Raw genomic sequence first — 22931 nt, forward strand, 5'->3', positions numbered from 1 at the left:
TAAGTTTCTAAGTAACAAGCATTCATAATTAGAAGCGATAGGTAACTCATAACCAAACAAGGAAAAGAGGTTGATGATGATTCAAATAGATATAGAAATAGCAAAAATTGGAATCAAACATCAAAAATGCAATATATGAACCAGGAAATCAAAGAGAATAAGAATGCGTGCCTGGCATTCATGAATGGGTTTGGGTAAAGCAGAGGAAAGCAGATTTCAAAATGCCAAAACCAAAATATGAATGAAAATATTTTATAGAAATTTGGGCAGCATTCCGGCTAAAATTGGATTGTCCCGGAAAATAAACAGCAGTCAAATAGTTCATATGAATAAAAAATAAGGCTGCAATTACATAGAAGGAACATCAACATGAAAATTCAGTGCAAAGAGTAGCAAGAAACAAGAAAGTACAGCATATGAACATTATAATCATCACAGCAACAGCAGAATTGCGAAAATAATGAAACATGAACAGCGCAATTAAACAGACCTAAATCCACTAACCACATCCTAGGCTACCTAACATCCTAAGATCCATTACAGCATGTATATCTAACTGGCCTAAATTTGAACATAAACAGAAAAATATGAACTAACTACGAATGGATAGAAGGGTGACGTTTTGCAGAACCTGGAAGGCTAATGAAGGAGATTGGGGCAGAGAGGTGTCTGGAGGGTGGTGGCAGTGGCGGCTGTTCGGAGGTAGTGGAGTTTGGGAAGGGGAATGGGGGTAGGAGGGGAAGGGTTGGGGGTTGTGGGTGGTGGTGGGGTCACGGCGGTTGACGGCAGCGCGGTGAGTGGTGGGCGCGGAGGTGGGACAGTGGGGGTGGAGAGAGAAGAGGAAAGAAGAAGAAGAAAGAGGGGGAAGAAGGAAGGGGGTGTCATGGTGGTGGATTCTGGGTGGTCGGCGACGGGACGGTGGCTGGCGGTGGTTGGTGGTGGGGGCTGGGGGGTGGTTCAGATGTTGGAGAGAAGAGTGGGAGGAGAAGGGTTTGGGGAGCGCAATGGATAGGGTTCGCGTGGCTGAGGGGGTTAGTATATTTGAATCCACACGGCCGCGTGGGGGATGGGATCGCGTGACTGGAGCGAAAAAAAGGGTGTGATGCGATCGCGTGGGTCGCGCGATCGCATGGGAGGGGTAAAAAAAGGGAATGACGCGATCGCCTGGGGAATGCGATCGTGTCGCTGGAAGTTATGCTAAACGCACGATTCCAGCATCGTTTTAGCGCAACTCTCTGTCTCCTTTTGGGGTGTTGTGCAATCCATGCGACGCGATCGCGTCGCTCACGCGGTCGCGTGGGATTGGTTGTGTGCAAGTGACGCGATCGCATGGGCCAGCGATCGCATGGGCATCTTGTGCAAAACGCACAATGGCCGCACGATTCCAGCCTAACTTTCTGGACGTTGGATCCTTACACTGATTTGCATATCTCACGGCCGCATGGATGACGCGGTCGCGTGGGTAGTGTTTTTCGTAATATGACGCGATCGCATGAGTGATGCGGTCGCGTTGCGCACCCTTTTTTTTCTCTTTTTTTTTTATTATGCATTATGCAGAATGCAATGATTAATATGAATGCGATGCAAAATTCCAAGTTCAATATTATAAAATAAAATAAAACTTGAAAACAAACAAAACGAAATAAAAATTGAAAAATGAACGATCATACCATGGTGGGTTGTCTCCCACCTAGCACTTTTAGTTAAAGTCCTTAAGTTGGACATTGGAGGGGCTTCCTGTTATGGCGGCTTCTGTTTAAATTCATCTAAAAATCTCCACCAATGCTTGGAATGCCAATAGCCTCCGGGGTCCCAAACTAGGCATGTAAAGCTCCTGAGCAGCTTCAAACAAATTTTTAGGCTCCCGGAATGACGAATGTCGGAATAGATTCCAGGATCCCAAACTTTGCTTTTAAATCCGCCTCCGTCTTTATCTATACTTTTCCATCTGGACGGTTTAGAAAGTAGATTCTCACCATGGTGGCCAAACGTTTTCCGAGATCCATTCAATTGAACATGATACCAATCCGTGCACTTCAAGTTGAAGCGTGGAACTTTATTGAACCCTGTGCACCAGCTCTGAGCACGAGCCATTTCCCTCTTACTCTTAAAGCTGCAGAGAGCTCTAAGCTGGCCATCTGTTTCAAGCAAACCATATTCAAGTAAAAAAGTTAAGTTAAAGGTTAAGGATTTTACCCTCTTGAAGCTTGTATTGGGTGGTAATGGGCTTGGGGTAGGTGTTTTCGGTGGTTCTGTAAGTTCTACTCCCTTGTGCTCTTCTGTGAATTCCTCCACTTCTTTGCAAGGTTCTTCAAATGCATCTGTGTCCTGGTCAAAGTCTTCTGTGTCTTCCTCATCACTCGAGTCATAGATTGGAGGTTGAGAGAAATCTGCCTCTGCATCATCTTCGTATTCATTTGGGAAAGATTCTTCAATCTCAGAGAATTCACTTGCGGATGCAAGTTCATTACTAAGAGAACTTGACTTGTGACTATCATCATCAAGGGAATTTGTGTCCTGGGTTATTCCATCTAGTTCTTCATAAACGACTTGCCTTGGGAATTGTGCACTGTCCTCTTTAGCATCAACTGTAACATCCTTGACGGAGTTCTCCTCAACTCTGAATTCCCATAGAGGTTCAGCGTCTCCTAGATCTTCAACTAACTCTTCTTCTTGCGTAATGACAGCTTCTTCTACTTGTTCTAGTACGAATTCATTCTCTGTCTTGTCCACTGGAGTTTCTAGTATTTCCTTCATGCTACACTCTTCGTTAGATTGTCCACATGGGGCTGTGGTTGGTCCTTGAATGTTCGAACGTCTAGAAGCTAATTGAATTACTGCTTGCTCCAGTTGTCGAATGGTTGTTTGAAGTTTATTTACTGTTTTCTTGAGGCGAAGCTCTGATTCTCGGGGTGATGGATTTAGACATGATATATAGGAAAGTTGTGGTACTTGGGAGTGATTGGATTGGAACTGGGGTAAATAGGGATCACGTGGTGGCAAATGGTGAAGAGAAGCTTGTGAGTGTAGTGGTTCGAGGTTATGTTGAGAGGATGGTCTATAGGCACGGGGTGGGGCTTGTTGGTAGTTACAAGGTTGTCCACCATATCTATCAGCTGGGTATGCATTGTAGAATGGTCATTGTCCATGATATCTTGGAGGGTGTTATTGCCTAAAGGGTTGATTAGATCCTCTTGGCTCCATCCATCCTTGATTGGTCTGACCTTGATGCATATTCCTGCTGTGGCTTCTATTTCCTTCAACAAAGTTAGAACCGAACTCAAAGCGAGAGGGGTGAGAGTTCATAGTAGCAAATAAAATTAAAAAGGAAAAAAAAGAGAAGTAAATAAACAAGTAAAAGAAAAATATTCACAATAACCAATAATAAGGCACACGTTAGCAGTTCCCCGGCAACAGCGCCATTTTGACGAGAGAAATTTTGCGTGGTCTAGAAATTTGCAGATAAATCCTCGTCGCAAGTATAGTTTCTAAACCTTCAAAAGTCCTTTCTTACAAACGTTTTGGTTGTCACAAGTAACAAACCCCTAAATAAATTGTTAACCGAAGTATTCAAACCTCGGGTCGTCTTCTCAAGGAACTGCAGGGAAGTATGTTCTTATTATTGGTTATGGAGATTGTAAATTCGGGGTTTCAAGAATGAGGAACAAATATGACAAATAATTTAAATAGCAATTAAAATAAATAGATACTATAAAGCAAACTTTTGGCAAGGGATGAGAAATTGGAAGTCCAAATTAGTTACCCTTCTCAATAATAAAGAAGATTGAATCTTAATTCCACTTAGTTAACCTTTGCTAAAGCAAAGGAAAGTCAAGGGATTAATTAGTTTGACCTTCTAATCCTATTTATTTCCTAAGAAAAGATTGGGATTATTGAAAGTCAATTCAATTAGGAAAGATAACAGTTATCAATTATGTTGAGCTAAGATAACTCCTGAGTTACTGATTTCTTAACCAAGACCAAAAGGGAAAAAGTAAATTTGCTGGAATAAAAATGTCTTCAGATTGAAAACAATGGTGAGATAAATAAAAGAAAGTAATAATAAACTGAAATACCTCAAATAACATTAATTCAAATAATCTGGAACATAGAAGAATTCATAAATTAAATCGCAAAAGTAAATAATCAACTAAAGTAATGGAATGAATAAAAGTGAAAGGGAAGCTTAAAGTAAAGGAACATTAAACCTGGGATCGAGAGTCACTCCTAAAATTAAGAGAAATCCTAAATCCTAAGAGAGAGAGGAGAGAACCTCTCTCCAAACTAAATCTAAATCATGAGAAGTAACTAAATTCTCTCACTTCATAACCTCTGGTCTATGCCTTCTGGACTTGGATTTGGGCCGAAAAGGGCTTCAGAAATTGCTGGGAGCATTTTCTGCAATTTCTGGTGCGTGGCCTCTGTCACGCCTCCGCGTAGGTCACGCAGTCGCGTCACTCGGAGCTTTTCTTGTCACGCGGTCGCGTCAGTCATGCGGCCGCGTCATATGTGTTTTGCTTAAGGCGCGCGATCGCGTCAGTCATGCGGCCGCGTCGCTGTTGATTCGCGCTTGGCATGCGTCCGCGTCGCCCATGCGATCGCGTGGATGCCAATTTCTCCAAAAGCTCCATTTTGTGCCTTCCTTCCATTTTTTGTATGTTTCCTTTCCATCCTTTGAGTCATTCTTGCCTTAGAAGATCTGAAACTACTCAACACACTAATCACGGCATCGAATGATAATAAGGGTAATTAAAATAATTAATTTTTTAAGCATAGGAAACATGTTTTTCACATACATCACATAATAAGGAAGGAGAAGTAAAATCATGCAATTAATATGAATAAGTGGGTGAAGGATTGAATAAATCACTCAATTTAAGCACAAAATATATCATAAAATATGGGTTTATCAGCAAACAATGCAAGTCGACAAAGCAAGCAAACATATAGAATATGTACATGATTAATGCCTGTCCTGTTTGGCTGTGATATCACATTGTCGGTTCAACTGCCACCTTGACACATTCCTATGGGAATGTCGCCTGTCGGTCACGAATAAAAGAGGGATCCTTCCACGGATATAGTGCCGGGCACACTCTTGTGATCCCAAAGGATGCGAGCGGGATACTCTGCCACAGGCCTCACATCTCAACATAAGCGGGAATAACCACTGTCCTTACACCGTTGCCGCGACCTCGACAAGAGATATTAACCACCGTCCTTACCAGGCGCATAGCGTCTCAACAAACTTAGTATAAACAGTATATCCATATTCCTCAGTGATCACTTTCAGTATTGAAAAATTAATCATTTATTTTCGAGTCCTAGACTCGTCACAAACATTATCAATTCTCATTTCCACAGCTCATCATACTCATCATCAATATAGTACCCTTCCAATCCACATAACTATTCCATCCTCAGTACTCCAGAAACCTAAGTATCCATCTACTAAATTCATACAGAATTTCATAAAATTTAGTCACTAATCTTTCTCTATTAATCTTAGATCCTAATTACTAGATAGTACTCTTAAACAGCAGTTTAAAAAAGTTTAGAAAGTTAGAGAACCCTTGAAAATGAAGAAAAACTATTTTTTAGCAAAACAGATGTTGTGCATACGCACACCCCTGCCGTGCGTACGCATACGTGTAGAAATAGGTGGTCGCATACGCGAGCCCCTGCTTGCGTACGTGAGTGTCTCAACTCGAATGGTTGCTCGTGTCGCGTGTAAAGTTCGCGTACGCAAGGGTCAAAACTCTGATCGCTCGCGTACGCATGCAATGCCTGCGTACGCGAGATGCCCAACCCGAATGGAATGGTCGCGTCGCATGCACTGTGTCGCGTACGCAACCCTCACCAGACTTAGAAAATTTTCAATTATGCAGATTTTCAATTTTAAACACAAAACTTTAAACGTTCATAAATTCCTCTACAAAACTTAATTTTTCTCGAGCTTTATATCAATTTAATGCTTTTAAAACAACCTTTACTTTAAAACAAAGATCATTAAATTTGAAGATTTGAGACTCAAGTTTTGATCCGCCAAAGTTCGCAAAAAATCAAGTTTTACAAAATCAGCAAGGTTTTCTAAATCTCAAAACTTCAGAACCAAAACCAATTCATAAATATTCAAAACCACACCAAAACTCACCATTCATGCCCACCATCACAACCATATGTTTTTCCCACTTACCAATTAACTTCCTTTATCATTTTAAACCTATTTCATTCAACTTTTCCAACATAATTCAACAAAGCTCCACAAGTTCTCAATCAAGATTCCAACCTTCACAATTTTACATAATTTTACTCTTTACCAACACAATTCATCATATTTCATCATAATTCACATAGTTATCATTATTCACCTTAACATCAACAATTATCATCATAATTCATCAAAATTATCACAAACATCAATAATCATAATCTACTATCAATAATTCAAACCTATCCTATGGTCCATTAGCCTAAGTGTCCAGAAATATTACATATTACATAGAGAAAATTGAAACCATACCTTGACCGATTTTCAATATGCACCACGCACAAAATTTGAGTCCAAATCAAGCCTCCAAGCATCAACCAATCCACCAATAAACTCCAACAAGCATCAACAATCAAATTTTCCAATCTATACACATTAATTTACCACAAATCAATACCTAGGGTTCCTAAATACACAATTTTACAAGGGATAAGAGCAAGCTTACCTTACCCACAGTTGATTAGGATAAAACCCAATAGAAACCAAGTGCTAGAGTGTACCTAAACACCCAATATCAAAAAAATCCACTCAAACCAAAACCCAAAATTTTGAAATTCACAAGAGCTGAGAACTGGAGAAGGATTTTAAAAAATATTACCACAATACCTACCTAGAAGTGACGGGCTTGGCGAGAGCTTCGCACAACCGCTGACGACATACGAATCGGAGCACCGTAGCTCAAGATATGATCGATTGAATGTGATGGTGAATAGTATTTTTGGTTTCTTGCTCTCCCCTCTCACTTCCCAGCTACACACTTGTGTTTGAGTGTGTGTTATGAGCTGAATGCTCGTTAGGTTTAGCCTTTTATATGTTGGGCTTGGGCTCAACTTGGGCCTGGTCCAACCCGTTAGTGTTTTTATCCAATTTGGCCCAACTTTGGGCCAAACCTTTAAAATTAGCGCCCGGTTTTTAACTTCAATTATTTTCCTATGTTTTTTTTTTACAGTTTTTACTGCTCTCACACAGTACCAGACAAATTTAAGCCGGTACTGCTGGCTAATTTACCGCTACGCTTTCTACGCAATTTTTCGCAGAAAATTACATTTTCCAACTCAGAAAAATCTAATGAGTCTAAAAATCATATTTAAATTTTCTAATTAACATTCTAAATTTTTGGGTTTTATTTTGGACAATTATTTTAATACTTAAGTGGCTAATTAATTGCGGTTCTTACATATATAAATGATTTATATGTCATATAACTCTGCCTTTTCTTTCTTGTTTTGTAACTTGATAATCTATATAAATGATTTAAGCATTTAGCAAAATTTTAAATTTTAAAATGTATGGTTATTTTGTATCATAAAGTTTGCAAGTTTATTTCAATTACTGAGTGAGGGTGCAATAGTTTTGATTGGAGGGTTTGTCTCTTCTTGAGGTATGGTATCATTACCCTCTGATGTTTGCAATTGGGAATATCTTTAATGAATTTTATTTCTTTAAATTAATTAATGACATTGACATCACTTAAAGAACATTTCAAAGTCACACTTAAATATTATGGTGTATCTGGATTGAGGTTTGAGTTAAGTTTAAATTAAAGAATTATGGTTTAATGTGATTTTTTAAGAAGTCAATAATAAATTTGAGTAGTGTAGGTGTTTCGAGGGTTACCTGAAACTGTAGGTCGATCTCGGACGAGATCTTCTGTGCTGGTCGGTGCTGATGTGTTCGACTTGTGGGTGGTGGCCGGAGCCGCCGTGTCCGACTTATTGGACTTGCTGATGATGCTGATCCTTCGTCACCGGAAGGTGGTGGTATCTGCAAGGGACTCCGATGCTTAAGTTAGCAAGGGTATTGAGCAGGTTTTTAGTAGAATCAGAGTATGATTTATACATGGGTGCTCCAGTGTATTTATAGTAGTGTGGAGTGACATTTTTGAAGATAAGATAGTTATCTTATCTTATCTTATCTTTGAGTGAAGTCATCTTATCTTTAAGGGGAACCGCCTTTAGCTTTATAGGCTTTAACTGCCTTTAGATTGGGTTATGTCCCTTTATTTGGGCATTCTTTGGGCTTCTCTGGAGATTTGGCCGAGCTCTTTGAGAAGAGGTCAGTAATGGGCTAACCTTGCAAGAGGTCGGTCGTGGGCCAACCTTCTAAGAGGTCGGCCATCCCTGTAAGAGGTCGGCCAACCCGGTCCTTTATAGCTCGAACCGATGTTGAACAGTGCCCCTGCTTGAGTTCGGACCTTTCCGTGAGATCGTGCTTTCAGAGCTTCGATCTCTTTGAGGAAGTCGTGCTCAAGCATCTTGACTTTGGTCGATCTTGAGTAGTTTCTCCTTTGTGCGAGTCTGGTATTGCCTTTTTTAGTTTGTTAAGAGGTCTTTTCAGCCTTCTTCCGACTTGTTTATCTTCACTGCTCGGGATTTTTAGTCATAATCCAACAACTTTTTTGGTAGTGTTCCAATGGGGAACCTTTTTATAGTTTGTTTGGACGACTTTTTAGCGCCGTTCTGGTTTGTGCTTTTGCCTTTTAAGTAGTGTCTTTTTTCAAGACTTCGTACCTTTCAGCAAAGTATTTCTGGCCTTCCTCTGGCCATTGTGAGATGTCTTTGTCCCTTTTGTGGATCTTTGTAGAGTGTCGGTACTTTGCTGTCCAACCACTTTTTAATCAGATCTTGTTTTGTCTGTCTCCTGTTTGGGCAAGATGACCTCTGGGCTAACTTGTCCGACAACTTTTTAGTGTTTTCGTGGAACCCTTTTTAGTTAGTCTGAACAATTTCGATTGCCTTGTCGTGGAGCCGTGGCTTTTTAGGCAAAGCTATGTCCCTTTTAGCGCACATTTTTCGTTGGTCTGACTTCTCTTGTCGATCCTTCTTTAGCTTTCGTTGGTCCGACTTCTCTTGTCGGTCCAAGCTGTAGCTTTCGTTGGTCCAACTTCTTCTTGTCGGTCTCTCCTAAGTTATTTTTAGTAATCCATTTTATTTGTACCTTGTTAGGTCTCTTTTTATGGATTACTTTTTATAACTTTTTGTTGTTTTTTTAGGCCGACTTCATCATGTCGGTCTCTTCAAAGTTATTTTTAGTAATCTATTTTATTTGGACGTTGTTAGGTCTCTTTTTATGGATTACTTTTTATAACTTTTTGTAGTTTTGTTGGGCCGACTTCATCATGTCGGTTCCTTCTAAGTTATTTCTAGTAATCCATTTTATTTGGACCTTGTCAGGTCTCTTTTTATGGATTACTTTTTATAACTTTTTGTAGTTTTGTTGGGCCGACTTCATCATCTTGGTCCCTTCTAAGTTATTTCCAGTAATCTATTTTCAGGGCTGGGCAGGCCTCTTTCTTATGGCTTTACTTTTTATAACTTTTTTTCGCTTTGATCTGGTCCGACTTCTTTTATGTCGGTCCATTCTAAGTTATTTCTAGCAGTCCATTTTTTGTTTCAGACCTCGTCAGGTCTCTATTCATGGATTACTTTTTTATAACTTCTTGTATTAATCTATTTTTATCGCTTTCATCTTAGCCGACTTTGTCGAAATCAAATGATGAATTCTGCTTTCACTTTTTTACCAACCTTGTCAAAATCGGGCGATGAATTCTACCTTCATCTTTACCGGCTTTTATCGTGATCGGGCGGTGAATTTGGTTTTCACCTCGCCGATCTTGTCGTGATCAGGCAGTGAATTTTTGCGCTCAGATTAATGCGTCTTAGTAGGAAACTTTTTGGGGAATCTGCAAACTTTATTTAGATAATAAAAATAAGATATGAATAAGAGTGTGTGCACGTTTAGTGCTTACCTTTCTAGGTTGGACAATCTTTTAGATCTCGGCCTGGTGCCCTTCTTTGGTTGCAGGCATGCCATGACCTTGGTAGCTCTCGCCGCTCGAGCTCGGATACTTTGTGGTGACCTTTCCCCAGTACCTCTGAACATTTGGTATGGTTCTTTCCAGTTGGCTGCTAGCTTCCCTTCTCCTGACTGACCTTGAGGCCATTTGACACTTTAACGCTTCCTCCCTAATCCGAGCTCTTTCTCGGACTTCTGGAAGTAGGTCGAGTTCTTCCCTTTGGATTTGGGAGTTGACCTCTTCATTGTAGAGGATTATTCTGGGGGATCCTTCTTCGATCTCTACTGGGGTCATTGCCTTCATTCCATAAGCCAATCGGAAGGGTGATTCCCCATGGTGAAGTGTGGAGTTGTCCGATATGCCCATAGGACTTGTGGGGGCTCTTCAGCCCAAGCTCCCTTTGCATCCTATAGTCTCCGTTTTTACCTAGCTAGTATGACTTTGTTGGCAGCTTCTGCTTGTCCATTGGCTTGTGGGTGTTCTATGGATGTGAATTGGTGCTTTATTTTCAAGTCAACCACCAACTTCTTGAAACATGTGTCCGTGAATTGAGTGCCATTGTCTGTGGTGATGGAGTAAGGAACCCCAAACCTTGTAACAATGTTTTTGTACAAGAATTTCTGACTTCTTTGAGCAGTAGCATTAGCTAGGGGCTCTGCCTCAATCCATTTTATTAAGTAATTTACCCCTACAATGAGGAACTTGACTTGTCCCGATCCTTGGGGAAATAGTCCGAGGAGGTCGAGTCCCTACTTTGCGAATGGCCAAGGTGATGTTACACTGATGAGCTCCTCTGGTGGGGCAATGTTTAGCATGCTTTTGATGTAAAGTTTTGACTTTGTATTTGGGTTTTTGCTCTGTTGTTGCCTCCAAAGGGTGCCCCTGGACTTTCGTGTGAGTCCGGGGGTTTCCCTTTTACTGCTGTATCTGACACCTGATATTTTGCTGTTATTGTCCAAGTTGTTTCCTTGTTTGCCCGAGTTGTTTGGTAGTAACTGGTGCACGAAATTGTGATGTCCAGGCTCAAACAATCCCTGGCAACGTGAGCAACTTGGTACGCGCAATCGTGATTACACTTTGATTATATAAAATTTATGGCTCTTTCTTTCCCTGGCAATGGCGCCAAGAACATGGTGCCAATACCATGGTTCACAACTTCGATACAACTAACCAGCAAGTGCACTGGGTCATCCTAGTAATACCTTACGTGAGTAAGGGTCGAATCCCACGGAGATTGTTGGTATGAAGCAAGCTATGGTCACCTTGCAAATCTCAGTTAGGCAGATATAAATTGATAATGGTGTTTTCGAATTTAATATAATAAAATAGGGATAAAAATACTTATGTAATTCATTGGTGAGAATTTCAGATAAGCGAATGGAGATGCCTTCGTTCCTCTGAACCTCTGCTTTCCTGCTATCTTCATCCAATCAGTCTTACTCCTTTCCATGGCTGGCTTTATGCAAGGGCATCACCGTTGTCAGTGGCTACATCCCCTCCTCTCAGTGAAAAATATGCTCACATGCTCTGTCACAGCACGGCTAATCATCTGTCGGTTCTCGATCATGCTGGAATAGGATTCACCCTCCTTTTGCGTCTGTCACTAACACCCAGCACTCGCGAGTTTGAAGCTCGTCACAGTCATTCAATCATTGAATCCTACTCGGAATACCACAGACAAGGTTTAGACTTTCCAGATTCTCTTGAATGCCGCCATCATTCTAGCTTACGCCACGAAGATACTGGTTAGGAGATCTAAGAGATATTCATTCTAGCTTATTTCATGTAGAACGGAAGTGTTTGTCAGGCACGTGTTCATAGGGGAGAATGGTGATGAGCGTCACACATAATCATCACCTTCATCACGTTCTTGGGTGCGAATGGATATCTTAGAAGCGAAATAAGATGAATTGAATAGAAAACAGTAGTATTTTGCATTAATCTTTGAGGAACAGCAGAGCTCCACACCATAATCTATGGAGTGTAGAAACTCTACCGTTAAAATTATATAAGTGAAAGGTCCAGGCATGGCCGAGATGGCCAGCCCTCAAACGTGATCTAAGATAGCTTACAACTGATCAAAGATTGTCAAAAAGACTAGTAAAAGGTCCTATTTATAATAAACTAGCTACTAGGGTTTACAGAAGTAAGTAATTGATGTATAAATCCACTTCCGGGGCCCACTTGGTGTGTGTTTAGGCTGAGCTTGAGTGTTGCACGTGTAGAGGTCCTTCTTGGAGTTGAACGCCAGTATTTGTGCCAGTTTGGGCGTTCAGCTCTGGTTTTTGCTCCTTTTCTGGCGCTGGACGCCAGATTTGGGTAGAAAGCTGGCGTTGAATGCCAGTTTACGTCGTCCATTCTTGGCCAAAGTATGGACTATTATACATTTCTAGAAAGCTCTGGATGTCTACTTTCCAACGCAATTGGAAGCGCGCCATTTCAAATTCTGTAGCTCCAGAAAATCCACTTTGAGTGCAGGGAGGTCAGAATCCAACAGCATCAGCAGTCCTTCTTCAACCTCTGAATCTGATTTCTGCTCAAGTCCCTCAATTTCAGCCAGAAAATACCTGAAATCACAGAAAAACACACAAACTCATAGTAAAGTCCAGAAATGTGAATTTAACATAAAAACTAATGAAAACATCCCTAAAAGTAACTAGATCCTACTAAAAACATACTAAAAACACTGTCAAAAAGCATATAAATTATCCGCTCATCACAACACCAAACTTAAATTGTTGCTTGTCCCCAAGCAACTGAAAATCAAATAGGATAAAAAGAAGAGAATATACTATAAATTCCAAACTATCAATGAAACATAGCTCCAATCAAATGAGCGGGACTTATAGCTTTTTGCCTCTTGAATAGTTTTGGCATCTCACTTTATCCATTGAGGTTCAGAATGATTGGCATCTATAGGAACTCAGAGTTCAGATAGTGTTATTGATTCTCCTAGTTCAGTATGATGATTCTTGAACACAGCTTTTTTATGAGTCTTGGCCGTGGCCCTAAGCACTTTGTTTTCCAGTATTACCACCGGATACATAAATGCCACAGACACATAATTGGGTGAACCTTTTCAGATTGTGACTCAGCTTTGCTAAAGTCCCCAATTAGAGGTGTCCAGGGTTCTTAAGCACACTCTTTTTTTTTGCTTTGGACCTTGACTTTAACCGCTCAGTCTCAAGTTTTCACTTGACACCTACACGCCACAAGCACATGGTTAGGGACAGCTTGGTTTAGCCGCTTAGACCAGGATTTTATTCCTTTAGGCCCTCCTATCCACTGATGCTCAAAGCCTTGGGATCCTTTTTATTTGCCCTTGCCTTTTGGTTTTAAGGGTTATTGGCTTTTTCTGCTTGCTTTTTCTTTTTCTTTCTATTTTATTTTTTTTTATTTTTTTTCGCCCTTTTTTTTTTCTGCAAGCTTTGTTCTTTGCTGCTTTTTCTTGCTTCAAGAATCATTTTTATGATTTTTCAGATTATCAAATAACATGTCTCCTAGTCATCATTCTTTCAAGAGCCAACATATTTAACATTCTTAAACAACAACTTCAAAAGACATATGCGCTGTTCAAGCATACATTCAGAAAACAAGAAGCATTGTCACCACATCAATATAATTAAGCTAAGTTCAAGGATAAATTCGAAACTCATGTACTTCTTGTTCTTTTGAATTAAAACATTTTTCATTTAAGAGAGGTGATGGATTCATAGGACATTCATAACTTTAAGACAAAGTTACTAACTACTAATGATCATATAATGAAGACACAAACATGGATAAGCACACAACATAGAAAACGAAAAACAGAAGAAATAAGAACAAGGAATGAATCCACCTTAGTGATGGTGGCGTTTCCTTCTTGAGGAACCAATGATGTCCCTGAGCTCTTCTATGTCTCTTCCTTGTCTTTGTTGCTCCTCCCTCATTGCTTTTTGATCTTCTCTTATTTCATGAAGCATGATGGAGTGCTCTTGATGTTCCACCCTTAGTTGTCCCATATTGGAACTCAATTCTCCTAAGGAGGTGTTGATTTGCTCCCAATAATTTTGTGGAGGAAAGTGCATTTGAGGCATCTCCGGGATCAAATGTAAATGAGCTTCTTGCGCCTCTTGAGCTCCATGACTGGGTTCTCTTGCTTGCTCCATCTTTTTCTTAGTGATGGGCTTGTCCTCTTTAATGAGGATATCTCCCTCTATGTCAATCCCAGCCGAATTGCATAGGTGGCAAATAAGGTGAGGAAAGGCTAACAATGCCATAGTGGAGGACTTGTCAGCCACCTTGTAGAGTTCTTGAGGTATAATCTCATGAACTTCCACCTCTTCTCCAATCATGATACTATGGATCATGATGGCCCGGTCTATAGTAACTTTAGACCGGTTGCTACTGGGAATGATTGAGCATTGAATGAACTCCAACCATCCTCTAGCTACAGGCTTGAGGTCCAATCTTCTTAGTTGAACCGGCTTACCTTTGGAGTCAACCTTCCATTGAGCTCCTTCTACACATATGTCCATAAGGACTTGGTTCAACCTTTGATCAAAGTTGACTCTCCTTGTGTAGGGGCGTGCGTTCTCTTCTATGTTTGGCAAGTTGAACGCCAACCTCACATTTTCCGGACTAAAATCTAAGTATTTCCCCCGAACCATTGTAACATAGTTCTTTGGATCCAGGTTCTTACTTTGATCATGGTTCTTGGTGATCCATGCATTGGCATAGAACTCTTTAACCATTAGGATGCCGACTTCTTGGATGGGATTTTTTAGAACTTCCCAACCTCTTCTTTGAATTTCATGTCGGATCTCCGGATACTCATTTCTTTTGAGTTTGAAAGGGACCTCAGGGATCACCTTCTTCTTGGCCACAACATCATAGAAGTGGTCTTGATGGGCTTTGGAGATGAACCTTTCCATCTCCCATGACTCGGATTTGGAAGCTTTTGTCTTCCCTTTCCCCTTTCTAGAGGATTCTCCGGTCTTAGGTGCCATCAATGGTAATGGAAAAACAAAAAGCTTATCCTTTTACCACACCAAACTTAGAATTTTGCTCTCCCTCGAGCAATAAAAGAAAGAATAGAAGAAGAAGAAGAAGAAATGGAGGAGAGGGAGAGGGTGATGTGGTTCGGCCAAGAAGGGTGTAGAGGGGTGTGTTGTGTGAATTTGATGAAGAATGGAGGGCTTTATATAGGTAAGGGAGGGGGGAAAGGTTTCGGCCATATGGGTGGGTTTGGGTGGGAAATTGGTTTTGAATTTTGAAGGTAGGTGGAGTTTATGAGGTAGATTTATAGGGAAGAGTGGATGGATGTGAGTCGTGAAGAGGTGATGGGGAAGAGAGTTTGAGGTGATTGGTGAAGGGTTTTTGGGGAAGAGTGTTTATGGGGTTGTGTGAAAGAGAGTGGTGAGAAGAAGTGAGTGGAGGTAGGTGGGGATCCTGTGGGGTCCACAGATCCTGAGTGGATCCTGTGGGGTCCACAGATCCTGAGGTGTTCAAGGATTTACATCCCTACACCCATTAGGCATGTAAAAATGCCCTTGCACACAACTCTGGGCGTTCAGCGCCAGGTTGGTGCCCATTTTGGGTGTTCAACGCCCATTTGCTGCCATTTCTGGCGTTGAACGCCAGAACCATGCCTGTTCTGGCGCTGAACGCCAGACAGATGCTCCTCTAGGGTGTGATTTTTCTTCTGCTGTTTTTTATTCCGTTTTCAATTTTTATATTTATTTTGTGACTCCACATGATCATGAACCTACAAAGATATATAACTAAGAAAAATATAGTTAGATAAATAAACATTGGGTTGCCTCCCAACAAGCGCTTCTTTAATGTCAATAGCGTGACAGTGGGCTCTCATGGAGCCTCACAGATGTGCAGAGCTTTGTTGAAACTCTCCAACACCAAACTTAGAGTTTGGTTGTGGCCTTCCAACACCAAACTTAGAGTTTGACTGTGGGGGCTCTGGTTGACTCTGCTTTGAGAGAAGCTTTTTCTGCTTCCTCTCCATGGTTGCAGAGGGAGATCCTTGAGCTTTAAACACAAGGGAGTACTCATTCCATTGAAGGACTATTTCACCTCTGTCAACATCAATCACAGCTCTTGCTGTGGCCAGGAAAGGTCTTCCTAGGATGATGGATTCATCCTCTTCCTTTCCAGTATCCAGGACTATGAAATCAGCAGGGATGTAAAGGCCTTCAACCTTTACTAACAGGTCCTCTACTTGTCCATAAGCCTGTTTTCTTGAACTGTCTGCCATCTCTAATGAGATTTTAGCAGCTTGCACCCCATAGATTCCCAGTTTCTCTATTACAGAGAGGGGCATGAGGTTTATTCCTGAACCAAGGTCACACAGAGCCTTAAAGATCATGGTGCCTATGGTACAGGGTATTATGAACTTTCCAGGATCCTGTCTCTTTTGAGACAATGTCAGTTGATCCAGATCACTTAGTTCATTGATGAACAAGGGAGGTTCAACTTCCCAAGTATCAATGCCAAATAATTTGGCATTCAGCTTCATGATTGCACCAAGAAACTTGGCAGTTTGCTCTTCAGTAACATCCTCATTCTCTTCAGAAGAGGAATACTCATCAGAGCTCATGAGGGGCATAAGGAGGTTCAATGGAATCTCTATGGTCTCTAGATGAGCCTCAGAGTCCTTTGGTTCCTCAGAGGGAAGCTCCTTATTGATCACTGGACGTCCTAGGAGGTCTTCCTCCTTGGGATTTGCGTCTTCCTCTCCCTCTTTGGGTTCGGCCATTTTTCTTATGTCAATGGCCTTGCACTCTCCTTTTGGATTCTCTTCTGTATTGCTTGGGAGAGTACTGGGAGGGATTTCAGTGATCCTTTTACTCAGCTGGCCCACTTGTGCTTCCAAATTTCTAATGGAAGACCTTGTTTCATTCATGAAGCTCACAGTGGCCTTGGATAGATCAGAGACTAGATTTGCTAAATTAGAAGCATTTTGTTCAGAGTTCTCTGTCTGTTGCTGAGTGGATGATGGAAAAGGTTTATTATTGTTAAACCTGTTTCTTCCACCATTATTAAAGCCTTGTTGAGGCTTTTGATCCTTCCATGAGAAATTTGGATGATTTCTCCATGATGAGTTATAGGTGTTTCTATAAGGTTCACCTAAGTAATTCACCTCTGCTATTGCAGGGTTCTCAGGATCATAAGCTTCTTCTTCATAAGAAGCCTCTTGAGTACTGTTGGATGCAGCTTGCATTCCATTCAGACTCTGAGAGATCATATTGACTTGCTGAGTCAATATTTTATTCTGAGCCAATATGGCATTCAGAGTATCAACTTCAAGAACTCCCTTCTTCATAGGCGTCCCATTGCTTACAGGATTCCTTTCAGAAGTGTAAATGAACTGGTTATTAGCAACCATGCAATGAGTTCTTGAGCTTCTGCAGGCATTTTCTTAAGGCGAATGGATCCACCTGCAGAAGTGTCCAGTGACATTTTTGATAGCTCAGATAAACCATCATAGAATATATCCAGGATGGTCCATTCTGAAAGCATGTCAGAAGGACACTTTTTGGTCAACTGTTTGTATCTTTTCCAAGCTTCATAGAGGGATTCACCTTCTTTCTGTCTGAAGGTTTGAACATCAGCTCTAAGCTTGCTCAGCTTTTGAGGAGGAAAGTACTTGGCTAAGAAAGCCGTGACCAGCTTATCCCAAGAGTTCAGGCTGTCTTTGGGTTGAGAATCCAACCATAATCTAGCTCTGTCTCTTACAGCAAAAGGGAAAAGCATGAGCCTGTAGACTTCAGGATCTACTCCATTAGTCTTAACAGTATCACATATCTGCAAGAATTCAGTTAAGAACTGAAAGGGATCTTCAGATGGAAGTCCATGAAACTTGCAGTTCTGTTGCATCAGAGAAACTAATTGAGGTTTCAGCTCAAAGTTGTTTGCTCTAATGGCAGGAATGGAGATGCTTCTTCCATGTAAATTGGAATTAGGTGCAGTAAAGTCACCAAGCATCTTCCTTACATTATTATTATTTTCGGCTGCCATCTCCTCTTCCTGTTCAAAAATTTCTGAAAGGTTATTTCTGGATTTTTGTATTTTAGCTTCTCTTAGTTTCCTTTTCAGAGTCCTTTCAGGTTCTGAATCTGCTTCAACAAGAATATTCTTGTCCTTGCTCCTGCTCATATGACAAAGAAGAGGGCACAGAAAAAAAAATAATAATAATAATATGGATCCTTTATACCACAGTATAGGGATCCCTGTGTGAGTAGAAGAAGAGGGGGAGACAAAGAATGTAATATAATGGAAGAAACACAACTGTGAGGAGGGTTGAGATGTGAGATGAGATGTTAGTAGATGAATAAACAAATAGAAGGAGATGAGAGAGAAGAAAATTTTCGAAAATAATTTTTGAAAAGGAGTTAGTGATTTTCGAAAATGGTTTTCGAAAAATGTTAGTAATTTTCGAAATTTTTTTTTTATATCAAAGATTAAAATAATTAGTTAACTAAAAAGAAATTTTGAAAAAGAGGGAAGATATTTTCGAAAATCAGAGAGAGAGAGTTAGTTAGGTGGTTTTGAAAAAGATAAGAAACAAACAAAAAGTTAGTTAGTTAGTTGAAACAAATTTTGAAAATCAATTTTGAAAAGATAAGAAGTTAGGAAGTTAGAAAAGATATTTTGAAATCAAATTTTTGAAAAAGATATGATGAGAAGATATTTTTTTGAAAAGATATGATAGAAACTAGTTTTGAAAAAGATTTGATTTTTTTAAAAGTCACAATTAATGACTTGATTCACAAGAAATCACAAGATATGATTCTAGAACTTAAAGTTTGAATCTTTCTTAACAAGCAAGTAACAAACTTGAAATTTTTGAATCAAAACATTAATTGTTATTGTTATTTTTGAAAATTTGGTATAAAAATAAGAAAAAAGATTTTTAAAAAATATTTTTAGAATTTTCGAAAATAACTAAGAATTTTGAAAAAGATTTGATTTTTTGAAAAAGATTTTGAAAAAGATAAGATTTTCAAATTGAAAATTTGATTTGACTCATGAGAAACAATTTGATTTTAAAATTTTTTTTGAAAAAGTCAATCCAAATTTTCGAATTTGATGAGAGAAAAAGGGAAAGATATTATTTTGATTTTTTGAAATTTTTATGATGAGAGAGAAAAACACTAAAGAGATGCAATGCATGAAATTTTTAGATCAAAACATGTGATGCATGCAAGAATGCTATGAATGTCAAGATGAACACCAAGAACACTATGAATGTCAAGATGAACATCATAGACACAATTTTGAAAAATTTTTAATGCAAAGAAAATATGCAAGACACCAAACTTAGAATTCTTTAATGCTTAGACACTAAGAATTCAAGAATGCATATGATAAACATGAAAAGACACAAAACAAAAAATCATCAAGATCAAACAAGAAGACTTACCAAGAACAACTTGAAGATCATGAAGAACACTATGAATGCATGATATTTTCGAAAAAATGCAAGATGCATATGCAAGTGACACCAAACTTATAACATGACTCAAGACTCAAACAAGAAACACAAAAAATATTTTTGATTTTTATGATTTTCTAATTTTTTTTGGATTTTTTTTGAAAATTATATGAAAAAGAAAAAATAAGGATTTCAAAATTTTTAACATGAATCCCAGGAATCTTGCATTCTTAGTCTAAAGCTTCAGTCCAGGAATTAGACATGGCTCAATAGCCAGCCACGCTTTTAATGAAAGCTCCGGTCCAAAACACTAGACATGACCAATGGCCAGCCAAGCTTCAGCATGTAATTCAGACATGACACGCCTGACATACTCATTCCCAAAGGAATTAGACATGGCTTTACAGCCAGCCAGGCTTCAACATGCTTCATGAAACACTAGAATTCATTCTTAAAAATTTTGAATAAAATTTTTGAAAACATTTTTATATTATTTTCGAAAACAGATGAGAAAATTTTAGAAATATTTTTGAAAAATTTTTTTGAAAATAAAATAAAAAGAAAATTACCTAATCTGAGCAACAAGATGAACCGTCAGTTGTCCAAACTCGAACAATCCCCGGCAACGGCGCCAAAAACTTGGTGCACGAAATTGTGATGTCCAGGCTCAAACAATCCCTGGCAACGTGAGCAACTTGGTACGCGCAATCGTGATTACACTTTGATTATATAAAATTCATGGCTCTTTCTTTCCCTGGCAATGGCGCCAAGAACATGGTGCCAATACCATGGTTCACAACTTCGATACAACTAACCAGCAAGTGCACTGGGTCATCCAAGTAATACCTTAGTAAGTAAGGGTCGAATCCCACGGAGATTGTTGGTATGAAGCAAGCTATGGTCACCTTGCAAATCTCAGTTAGGCAGATATAAATTGATAATGGTGTTTTCGAATTTAATATAATAAAATAGGGATAGAAATACTTATGTAATTCATTGGTGAGAATTTTAGATAAGCGAATGGAGATGCCTTCGTTCCTCTGAACCTCTGCTTTCTTGCTATCTTCATCCAATCAGTCTTACTCCTTTCCATGGCTGGCTTTATGCAAGGGCATCACCGTTGTCAGTGGCTACATCCCCTCCTCTCACTGAAAAATATGCTCACATGCTCTGTCACAGCACGGCTAATCATCTGTCGGTTCTCGATCATGCTGGAATAGGATTCACCCTCCTTTTGCGTCTGTCACTAACGCCCAGCACTCGCGAGTTTGAAGCTCGTCACAGTCATTCAATCATTGAATCCTAATTGGAATACCACAGACAAGGTTTAGACTTTTCGGATTCTCTTGAATGCCGCCATCATTCTAGCTTACGCCACGAAGATTCTGGTTAGGAGATCTAAGAGATATTCATTCTAGCTTATTTCATGTAGAACGGAAGTGTTTGTTAGGCACGTGTTCATAGGGGAGAATGGTGATGAGCGTCACACATAATCATCACCTTCATCACGTTCTTGGGTGCGAATGGATATCTTAGAAGCAAAATAAGATGAATTGAATAGAAAACAGTAGTACTTTGCATTAATCTTTGAGGAACAGCAGAGCTCCACACCTTAATCTATGGAGTGTAGAAACTCTACCGTTAAAATTATATAAGTGAAAGGTCCAGGCATGGCCGAGATGGCCAGCCCTCAAACGTGATCTAAGATAGCTTACAACTGATCAAAGATTGTCAAAAAGACTAGTAAAAGGTCCTATTTATAATAAACTAGCTACTAGGGTTTACAGAAGTAAGTAATTGATGTATAAATCCACTTCCGGGGCCCACTTGGTGTGTGTTTGGGCTGAGCTTGAGTGTTGCACGTGTAGAGGTCCTTCTTGGAGTTGAACGCCAGTATTTGTTCCAGTTTGGGCGTTCAGCTCTGGTTTTTGCTCCTTTTCTGGCGCTGGACGCCAGATTTGGGTAGAAAGCTGGAGTTGAACGCCAGTTTACGTCGTCCATTCTTGGGAAAAGTATGGACTATTATACATGGCTGGAAAACCCTGGATGTCTACTTTCCAACGCAATTGGAAGCGCGCCATTTCAAATTCTGTAGCTCCAGAAAATCCACTTTGAGTGCAGGGAGGTCAGAATCCAACAGCATCAGCAGTCCTTCTTCAACCTCTGAATCTGATTTCTGCTCAAGTCCCTCAATTTCAGCCAGAAAATACCTGAAATCACAGAAAAACACACAAACTCATAGTAAAGTCTAGAAATGTGAATTTAAAATAAAAACTAATGAAAACATCCCTAAAATTAACTAGATCCTACTAAAAACATACTAAAAACACTGTCAAAAAGCGTATAAATTATCCGCTCATCAGTAACCCCATAGTTGACCTATGTCTTCTCGAAAAAACATTGTTGAGATGTCTACTAAGATCCCGGACGACATGTCTGATTGGCTGGATTCTATAGTTTTAATGCGTGTTACTGTGGCTGACCCTGAGTACTGTGTGCGACTTAGGAGGTTCCGTAGAATTTGTAAGAATAGGGATGAGGAGAAGAATTATGAGTTGGTGTCACCGGACACTGAGGAGAGGGTTTGTTTTCCTTCCTTGACTCCAGGAGAACGACCATTTTTCTATGCTTATGACTACTTTTTCAGTCAGTTGAATATTACCATCCCTTATACCGCCTTCGAGATCAACTTGTTGTGGTCTTGTAATGTAGCCTGGATGAGGCTTCTGTTATTGTCCCCTGGTTTGGTGTTGGCTAGTTTTGAAAATGCATCAGCTCGGGCATTCTGCTCCCGAGGTATGTGTCGGACTTCATGTTCCCCGAATTGTCCGAGCTGTTGGTGCTGGCTGGTTTTGAAAGTGCATCAGCTCGGGCATTCTGCTCCCGAGGTATGTGTCGGACCTCATATCCCCCGAATTGTCTGAGTTGTTCTCTGGTTTTGTCCAGGGTCCCCTGAATTATCCGAGCTATTCTCTGGTTTTGTCCAGGTATTTTTTCATGGTAGGATCCTTAGCTTGGTAGCTCGCTTCTATTTGTGAGGTGACTACTTGTGAATTACTGAACACGGTAAGCTTTTGAACTCCTACCTCCTTGGCCAGCCTTAAACAAGCCAGTAGTGCCTCGTATTCAGCTTGGTTATTTAGCTCGATTTGGGTTCCCTGATCGTTTTCTATAATTACACCTGCACCACTCCCGGTTTTGTTTGAAGAGTCGTCCACGTAGAGATTCCATTTTGTGGGAGTTCCCAGGGTGTCAGTATACTTTGTAATGAAGTCAGCCATATATTATGATTTGATAGCTGTCCGAGCTTCATATCGAAGATCGAATTTGGATAACTCGACTGCGCACTGTAGGATTCTTCCAGCTAAGTCTGTTTTCTGTAGGATGCCTTTTATGGGTTGGTTGGTCCGAACTCTGATAGTGTGAGCTCG

At 40.1% G+C, this 22931-nt stretch overlaps 1 non-coding gene across 1 annotated transcript; it reads left to right on the forward strand.

The window, feature by feature from the left end:
- The first annotated feature begins 17579 nt into the window (after nt 1-17579).
- Nucleotides 17580-17687, forward strand: LOC112768231 (small nucleolar RNA R71). Its single transcript, XR_003185667.1, has one exon. It is a non-coding gene; the product is annotated as a small nucleolar RNA R71 (small nucleolar RNA).
- Nucleotides 17688-22931: the final 5244 nt, after the last annotated feature.

The sequence above is a fragment of the Arachis hypogaea genome, chromosome 17 (assembly GCF_003086295.3).
Source record: "Arachis hypogaea cultivar Tifrunner chromosome 17, arahy.Tifrunner.gnm2.J5K5, whole genome shotgun sequence".
Taxonomy (NCBI): Eukaryota; Viridiplantae; Streptophyta; class Magnoliopsida; order Fabales; family Fabaceae; genus Arachis; species Arachis hypogaea.